Raw genomic sequence first — 8,897 nt, 5'->3', positions numbered from 1 at the left:
CATCAACTGCAATCACAATCAGCCTCTTAGTCTTTTTTATGGAGCTAAAATCCACCAGTGTTAAAAGTCTCATGCTTCATCCAAGGAAGGTTCTTTGAATCGGGCACCTATGCAGCAAGGCCTCCCTGATGGCTCTGCAGGTTTTGGAAGTCAAAACGTTACTACGTTTCTGATAGAGCTCCTCTGGGCTATTTCTGAGGCTCAGGATCTCAGGGACAGTATTTAGGGACCAGGTACCTCTCCAGCAGAGGCCACCAGCAAAGAACCAGATCATGTCTACTTGTTAGTGATCAACTGGGCACTTAGGACTTGCAACTTGTTGTGTTCCTATAGCCAAAAATCAAGTCACCCAAATGACACTTCAAGTATACTTCCATAAAGGCCACCAGGAACTCTGACCCATCTTGATCCTACTATGCCCTAAATGCCCATAGGCCAAGCCAAATTTGGGAGGATAGACACCCTGAATGCATGGATAGAGACACAGGAAACTGGTTCCTAACATCTTAAACGGTACAGAGTCAACTGATGTGCATAAAGGTCAACAAGGGTCTTCAGACCAATTATTGGAAGGACACAGTCCACCTCTTGGGTCCTAGACATACAGAACTGCACTGAATTCTACAATTCTATGGGTTCTAATGCTGGAACATTCTGGAAATTCTTGTATAAGATTTGGAAATCACCACAGCCATTTTGGATCCAGAGGGTATAAATACTGTTTGCTTGTGATCATACCTGTGTTAGGCAATCGATTATTTTCATGTCAGGACATTGTCCTGCCTCAGCTTCCCTGTAGCGGTTTCCATCTTCATACGTTTCTCTTGGTCATCTCTCTTGTTGTGAACTTAGCAATGATGACACACACAGCAAAAAGGAGAAGAAATAGGCAAAGTTAAGTACACTACAGCTTACTTTCATTGCATGTGAGTGCATGACAAAACTCCAGAGGATAATCTAAACCTGCTCAAAAGACTAACCTGAAATCAAGTGTTCTCCCAAGACTCACACACAGACTAACCCTGAGACTAAACCAACACCCAAGTGGACACAAGAGAATCAACTATAGAGCTAACTCATGCCTTAGAACTCCAAAAAAGACATTGAAAGAATGCTACTTGAACTCCAAAAAAGTTAAAGACATTTATGGTGAATCACGACCACAGCGCCAATCTACAAGACCTTTGCTAGTAAATTCAAACAAGAAATACAATCTTAGGTATTGATATATGAATGCTAAGGGAGATTTCACAGTTGTAACAGTGCTTTGTTTCTGTATAATAACTAATAGGTGGAAATATCATACAAAGATCACATTTCTTTCTAATCAAGAAAGGAGTGATGAATAGTTGAATTGAGTCTTCATTCCACACAAGCAACGGCTGGCTGTTTTTTTATTTTGTCCCATTTCCCACCTTCCCCTCATTGTTGCACAAGTGAGAGTGGTTCTGTTACTCCCTTATTTGAGCATCAGGAGGAGAGGATGGGCAGTCCTCATGCATCATTCCTGCCAGGCCTTTTCCTAAAGGTTAATCCTTTTGAAATTTCCCATTACCATAGTTTCTAACAACTCAGTTGTCCTGCGTACAAAGAGGAGAAGGTCCAGTCCTTGAGGATTCCTCTCAGGTTACAACAAGCAGATCCAGAAAATGTTTTTTAGTAGCATTCTTTGGGACTGCAGCATTTATGGTTGGTACTAACCTGTGAGTGAGAGTGCCTCGTAGGGATGTACGTCATTACGACGCACACTTTTACAACGCGTTCCATTACAACGCGGTTCTAACAACGCAAGTCGTTACAACGACTTGCGTTGGGGGGGCGCAAATTAAAAAATGTTAATTTACTATTCCAACACCAGTCCCCGTGGATAGTAGGGAAGGTGTTGGGATAGTAAATTAAATGATTTACTATCCTTGAGCGCCCCCCAGCGCAATTCGTTGTAACAACTTTCGTTGTTATGACCGCGTCGTAATGGAATGGCGTTGTAAAAGTTGCGTCGTAAACGTCGCATACCGCTTCGTAGACACCCCTAAGCAACCCTGTCGTGTTTTGCATTAGTTCCTGTTTGCCCTACTGCAAATAATCCCACAACGCACTTTACTCCTAAAAATAAAGATAGAGAAAACCTTGCTATGTTCCCACCCAGAGGTGTGGACAGCGAAGGGGGTAGTCCCCCCCTCGGTGGTCACTCATTCCTTTTTCTGCGGCTAGCTCCCCTCACTGGATTTGGTGCCAGCCTGTGTTGGGAATTAATGGAGCGGAGCTTCTTATCTCTGTTTGTTGTCCTGTTTTGCCTGCCATGCGTGCTTGATTGGGCGTGCACTTGGGGATGAGGGAGGGGTTATGCGGAGTACATAACCTCCTTTCCAGAACTTGGTCAGTGCTTGGTTTCTTTCCCGGTCCTGTGACCCGAAAGGTTTGTGCTGTAACCTCATTGCCCTGGAACTTCCTGTTTTCCGGATTTTGTCTGACTTCCTGTTCTGTGGAGACAGATCGCTGAACTCTGGTAACCTGGACTGAGAAGCCCGAGCTGATTCCACGATTTAGTGGGACATTCCGTTTTTGTTCTCCTGAGGTTGGGGAAGAGTTGAGGTAGTTGGTTGCCTGTTGCCCTCTTCTAATTTAGTTCTAGTTTTATTTTTGTCTTTGTTTCCCACCGCTACGTTCATATGGGATCATATGTGTAGCAGAGTCTGAAAATGCGGCTGCGTTTTCCGTTATTTCCCCATGTTCTTTTTATCCCCCTGGCCCGGAGATTTCCTAGAGCCCAGTGAGATATTTTTTAGTCAGTACAAATCTTGTTCCTACTGTGGGTGTATGGCTGTATCCTTCTCGCTTTAGTTAGTAGAAGGTTTTGTTTGCTGTGTTTTGGCTTTTTACCCTGTCTTTACATATCAGAAAAAAAGAAGGTGTTGTTGGACCCTTGTTTTTTTCTACGGACACTGGAATCAGAGCTACCCCTGGATTTTTTTCCAGTGTGGCTCAAGTGATTGAACTGACGACATGGGAATAGGACAGTACCTTCAGCTTCATATATACTGTTGAAACCTATGTACGGGTAAGAGAGTTTTTTCCTGTTGCCCAAGTGCTATGGTTATTCTTGTGCATATGTGTGTGATTTTGTGAATTTGCATTGTTTAGGCAGAGTGAAAGGTGACAGCAAGGTAAGTCTGTCAGAAAAAGAAACTCAAATTAAACAAACTCGTAACAGTTGGTATCCAAAAAGCTGCTTGTGCTAAACATTTTACAGTGTCAACTCATTCCTAAGGGGCCCAGGTGAGGGGTGCCTTAATTGTTTATCACATTGATGCACCATGGATGCAAAACCCAAGGGAGGGAGCTGACCACCTGTAGCTTCTAACACTGGCCTTCTCCTAAAGGCAGTGCTCTGTTGCTGGGCCCTGTAGTCATTAGCATTTGTGAGGCATTGGCATTGGGCATCTGTCCATGGCCAGCACCAGCCTGGACTGGGACACAGCATACACCCTGAACTCAATATTCTCAACACAACTTCTTTTACCAAAGACTGAGGTTCCATATGCTCTTCTAAACTGAACCAAGAAGGAGTGTGCTGCTGCGCAGTGTCATGCGGATACGTTATACCTTCAGCTGTATCACATGAGGAGGCTAGAAGGGGCATTGGATGACCAAGCACAGAATAATGTAGATCACTTCTAAAATACTAATAGGACTTGATATAGCCTAGCATTAACAACCTCAATTTAAAGTTCATAAAAACTACCCTTTGAAATAAATAGAGTTCAGCTAAATGTTTGAAACTAAATGAACACACTTAGTCAATGCAGCACACACCAGTGGCCAAGAGAAATATATGGTTCTTTATTCAAAAGAATAATAAAGCTTGGTATAAAACCTCATATTTTCCCCTAAAATGTAACATCATTCAAAGGGTCTTTAAGATTATTACAAAAAAAACTAAAAATTAATGTCAATTGTCAGTTCTACTAAGCAAAGCAAGCACAAGACCTACCATTGCACTGCTTAGGACATCACACATGATGTTAAAGGTGACATAACAAAATACATTAGAAGTGACTTCAATGAAGGTGCTATGGGGAGAAGGCATTATTCACAGTTTTATTAGTGTTGCGGAAATGTATTTTCCAGATTTAACCACTGGTGCAATGACAATGCAATTCAAAAACACATTTCTGTGGCTGTAGCACAACATCAGTGCGGTTCCTAGTATGGTTGAAGTTGATGGTGGTGAAGAGTGATGATACTTTATGAACCAAGAGGAGGCAGCTAGAAGGTTATGTCAAGACTCCCAAGCAGACAGGGTGAAGGTAAAGGTAATTCTTAGAAACTGTATCACTCAACTTGTTAATAGAGGTCTACATTGAGGGCCCAGATGAGACAGTCCTCAATCATTTTGGAGTGGAAGAACAAACATGATAGTATTGTGGTTAAAGTCCCCAACTCATATCAGCAAATTATTAAGCTGGTGAAATGCTTCAATCTGTTTTTTGTTTTTGCAGTGCATATAATGTACCTAAAGGGATTAATAGGAGAAATCTTTTGATCTAGAGCGAGAAATGTATTTCATGTACCCTGTTTCAAAAATGTCATTATTATTACAGAAAACAATCTTTAAATTGGTCGAAAAACCCCATCAGGACCTTCCATTATTATTTAATTACTTACTAAGAACTAGGTTGTGGTACAAAGAATAAGAACGTTCTGCATACAAACGGAATCCTAGTATAGGCGAACAATCAACGGTCTTGTTTGCACACCAGGGCTGTTGTTCTTAAGTCTGCTGTTGGTGTTGGTGTTACTCACCTTCCTTGCACTGCTTTTGCTGCTGCCCCAGGAAACTTACCCTTCTGCAATTATACAGACAAAAAGTCAGAATCAACCATTTCACAACCTACATAGACCCTAGAATGGGGGTGAAGGAGGGAATGGGGAAGGGGGGGATTGCTGAAGCCTACGTACAGCTTCAACCAAGATTCAAAGTTCCCACATATGAAAATCTACACCAGTCCTTTGTTTATACAGGAAGGATGTGCTGCGATATAGGGGTAATTCACACACACCCTACTTAGATCTAGTACACCATTAAAAGGATAGTATTATCCCCTGCAAGGAGAAACTCCAAAACCAAAAGAAGGCCAGACTGGTGGGCTTTGATCAACTGGGCTTTGGTTCAATTAGTTAAATGGAAGTGGACCACTGTGTCTAGCAGCAAACTCAGTCCCCGCCAATTTTACCTACATAGTTTCTAAAAAGTTATTTCTCATCACTCTATGCCATAGAAAAACCATGAGGTAAAGAATAAAAATGAGTAGATTTACAAGCCCCTGGTAAAATTTTTACGTCGCTGTTGAGTCACTTTCGTGATGCAGCATCGTCATAAAAAATGCGTCACGTTGCGACACATTTACAACGTGATACATTTGGGGAGATGTGTCACGTTGTAAAGCTCTGCGCTACATTATGCCTGCATCAATCAATCAGTCATTTGTAAAGCGCACTACATACCCGCAAGGGTCTTAAGGCGCTGGGGGGGGGCGCTACTGATCGGACAGCCAGGTCTTGAGTATCCTCCTGAAGGTCAGCAGGTCTTGGGCCTGTCGTAGGCTCAGTGGGAGGGTGTTCCATGTCTTGGTGGCATGGTAGGAGAAGGATCTCCCGCCAGTGGTTGCATCAGGTTTAATGTATGCAGGGTGGGTGTTCCGACGTAAGAAAGCCTTGTAAAACTACAAGATTTCACTGCGTCACTTTTACGACACCACTGCATCAGAACCTTACGCCTGCTTGAAGCAGGCGTAAGGAGTGATGCAGTATGATAGGAATATGCATACCTAAGTATTGCTGGAGTTGTATTATGCTTGCAACACGTCTCCAGCAATGCGTTGCCTTTACCTCAACAGATGAGTCACGCATCTGTCAATCCTTGCGCCACAGTGCGCCGCATTGTAATTGCAAATCATCTATGGTGGCGCAAGTTTTTTTTGTGTGAAGCAAATTAACTGACGCATCTCTGCTAATATGCAGAGATGCATCTGTTCTTGTAAATCTGCCCCAAAGTGTCATCTTGTGATTAGAAATGCACTGGTGGAATCAAACTTGGAGATGTTACAAATGTTGGTTAACATTTCAAACTTGACAACAGATTTGAGATTTACAAATACTATTTTCACAGTGAACAAGATTAGAACACTGTAGAATTCCATGTATACAATAAGCATCTAATCTAACTAACATTTTTACTTGACAATTTTGTGAATTAGCATGGGCATGTAAGAGAGAAATAGTGGTCTAGATTTGAACATGATGATGATTGAATCTTTTCTGCTAAAGTAGTACCTTTGTTTTGTTTCAAATAAATACATTTTTACAGTTTTCTAAAAGGGTTCTCTGCAAGGCCAGTACAGATAACACCTCATACTTTTAATGAAATCCACAGTATCACCTACTACTAGTTTTTCAGATGGGAATGCAAGTAAACTGCCATTGAAAAAGCTGATCCATCCATGGAAGCCATCTCTCATGTGGTACCAGGTCACAGGAACTCCACTGTTCTCAAATCTCTTCTTGTACAGAAGTCCATATTCTCTAAGCACATCATATTCACAAGTCAAAATGTAAGCCTTCGGTAGACTGCAGATGATGAAATCTTCAGACAGAACTGGAGAAGAAGTCATTTCAAATGCATCCTCTGCTGACTGGATGAGCCTTATAACCTCTCTCTTTAAACTCCTCAAGGATATTATCAGAACAAAGCCACTTTATAAACTTTCGTAGTTTGTTGCCTGAAACAAGCTCACTGTCTAATACTTTATCATTTAGAGAAATATCTCCTTTGAGGTATTTGAGAACATAGAACATAGCACGTTCCCGGTACAAAATGGGGATGGAGTAGTTCTGCTGGTAGGATGGCAGATTGGAGTCTGCCATCTGTACTAGTGGGTAGATGAGGACCAGAGCACACAGCCTTCCAATATGCTTCCTATTCACCAGCTTTTGGCACACTGCAGCAGTGAGGGTGCCCCCAACACTGTCACCACTAATAAAGACCTGGGAACGATCCACTCCATAGTCCACGGCCATCTTCAACAAATGCATTGTGGCCATTAGGCAGTCTTCATAGTGGGTAGGATATCTGTGCTCCGGTGACAATCGATATTCAACTGACACAACCACAGATTTGGCGCCCATTGATATGTAACAACACAGGTGATCATACGAACCAATGCTTCCCAACATCCAGTCCCATCCACGAAAGAAAATTATTTCTTTCCGTCGACCAGAGGATGGTGATTTAGGTTGGTAAACTCTTACTGGAATCTCATCAAACTGCAAATCTTTGATGAAGAGTTTGGAGCAAATGCCCACATTCTTTGTAAGAGTTGTTCTCTTACATATTGAGTAAAGGTGACTGGTCCGCAAACACCTAGATTTTCCAAAATCTTAACCACCACTGCCGTACCTATCATCGTGCCGTGAATGATTCTCAGCTTTGGAGGGTGGGCTAACCCAGGATGGAAGTCTGAATTTACAGATTCAAAATAAATCGCCCCAGCTACCAGCAGGAAGGACAGGCAGATCAACACAACAATCGGAATCCCCAGTGCAATGATTCCCAACCCCATGCTGCCTGCTCGTAAAGGAGCACAGCTGCCCTCTGCAACAGCACTTGTTATTTCCTGGTCACTGTTTGCATGTGACATTCCCTCTGGGCCTATAGACACACTCAACTTCACTTATCTCACAAAAACTCATTGAAAAGCTTTAACAACACATTACAACTAACATAACCCTAGGATAGGGCATGCAACTTCTATCCTGCTGCATACCATTCTCTTATACAGGGCATCATATTTCAGGGTGTATGGCCAAACACAGGGCTACATGTTCACCAACACAGATTCTAAAGGAACATCACATAAGCATGATGTGGCCTATGCCCAGTTCACAGATTAGGAAAATGCCCAGACTCTGATAATCCAACTGCGGCATAAGCCCATAATGATAGGTACATTACAATACTATGTACTGTACAAATCTACGATCACACCATGTCATAACTAGCATTCAAAATATGTGCCAACCATTCATGTACCATATGCTGCGTCCAAATGCAACTAACATATACAACAATAGTGAGTTTGTAAGGACTGAATCACATTGTAACTTACTGAGCCATGTCATTGGCCCACACACCATCCACATGATGTACCCAAACATTTTCAATGTAATGACTAACATTACAATTTGAATGCACTGGAAGACACATACCATAAACACCTTGCCTAACAGGAATATCTAAATAAAGTCCTGGAAGGCAACAGGACCAGGACACTGTCAGAAGCATACCTACCTCACACTCATCATAGGCACAGGACATGTATACTATGGGTAAACTACCGTGAAAGTTTATTGGCATAAAGTGGCAGCCATCTGTGGCAATGTTCTCATTGCAACTAGTAAACCGGATCTAATGAAGGCATAGACATTGGTCCACCACTATCAAGACACATACATCAAATGTTCCAGTACTCTGTGTACACATAGGTGACTAAAATCACTACCATATAGGCAGGGTCCATTCGCATCCAGGTGAATTGATAAGGCAGTTGTCTTTCAACCCATTACATACATATGCAGCATGCTTCTCTTATACTGTTGTACTTTGCCACACTTGCTCTATGTTGACATCTGTAAGCAGAAACTATGAGAAAATCGTATTTCAAATGCAAGGGTTTGTGACTTCATGTCACGCTCCTTGACAAACCTATGGATGATATTGACACCCAGCCAATGTAGGGACAAAAATCTATACTAAATCATAACAGAGTGCTCATACGTTGTGCTCCATATGCAATCCATGTCATACTAACATTTTTGTATACTTACATGATAAATTACAT

The 8,897-nt window shown here is 42.1% G+C and overlaps 1 pseudogene; it reads right to left on the bottom strand.

The window, feature by feature from the left end:
* Positions 1 to 6,371: 6,371 nt before the first annotated feature.
* LOC144821645 (arylacetamide deacetylase-like 4 pseudogene) lies at positions 6,372 to 7,553 on the bottom strand (annotated as a pseudogene).
* Positions 7,554 to 8,897: the final 1,344 nt, after the last annotated feature.

The sequence above is a fragment of the Lissotriton helveticus genome, chromosome 2_2, assembly GCF_964261635.1.
Source record: "Lissotriton helveticus chromosome 2_2, aLisHel1.1, whole genome shotgun sequence".
Classification (NCBI taxonomy): Eukaryota; Metazoa; Chordata; class Amphibia; order Caudata; family Salamandridae; genus Lissotriton; species Lissotriton helveticus.
This window is presented reverse-complemented; position numbering and strand designations above follow the sequence as displayed.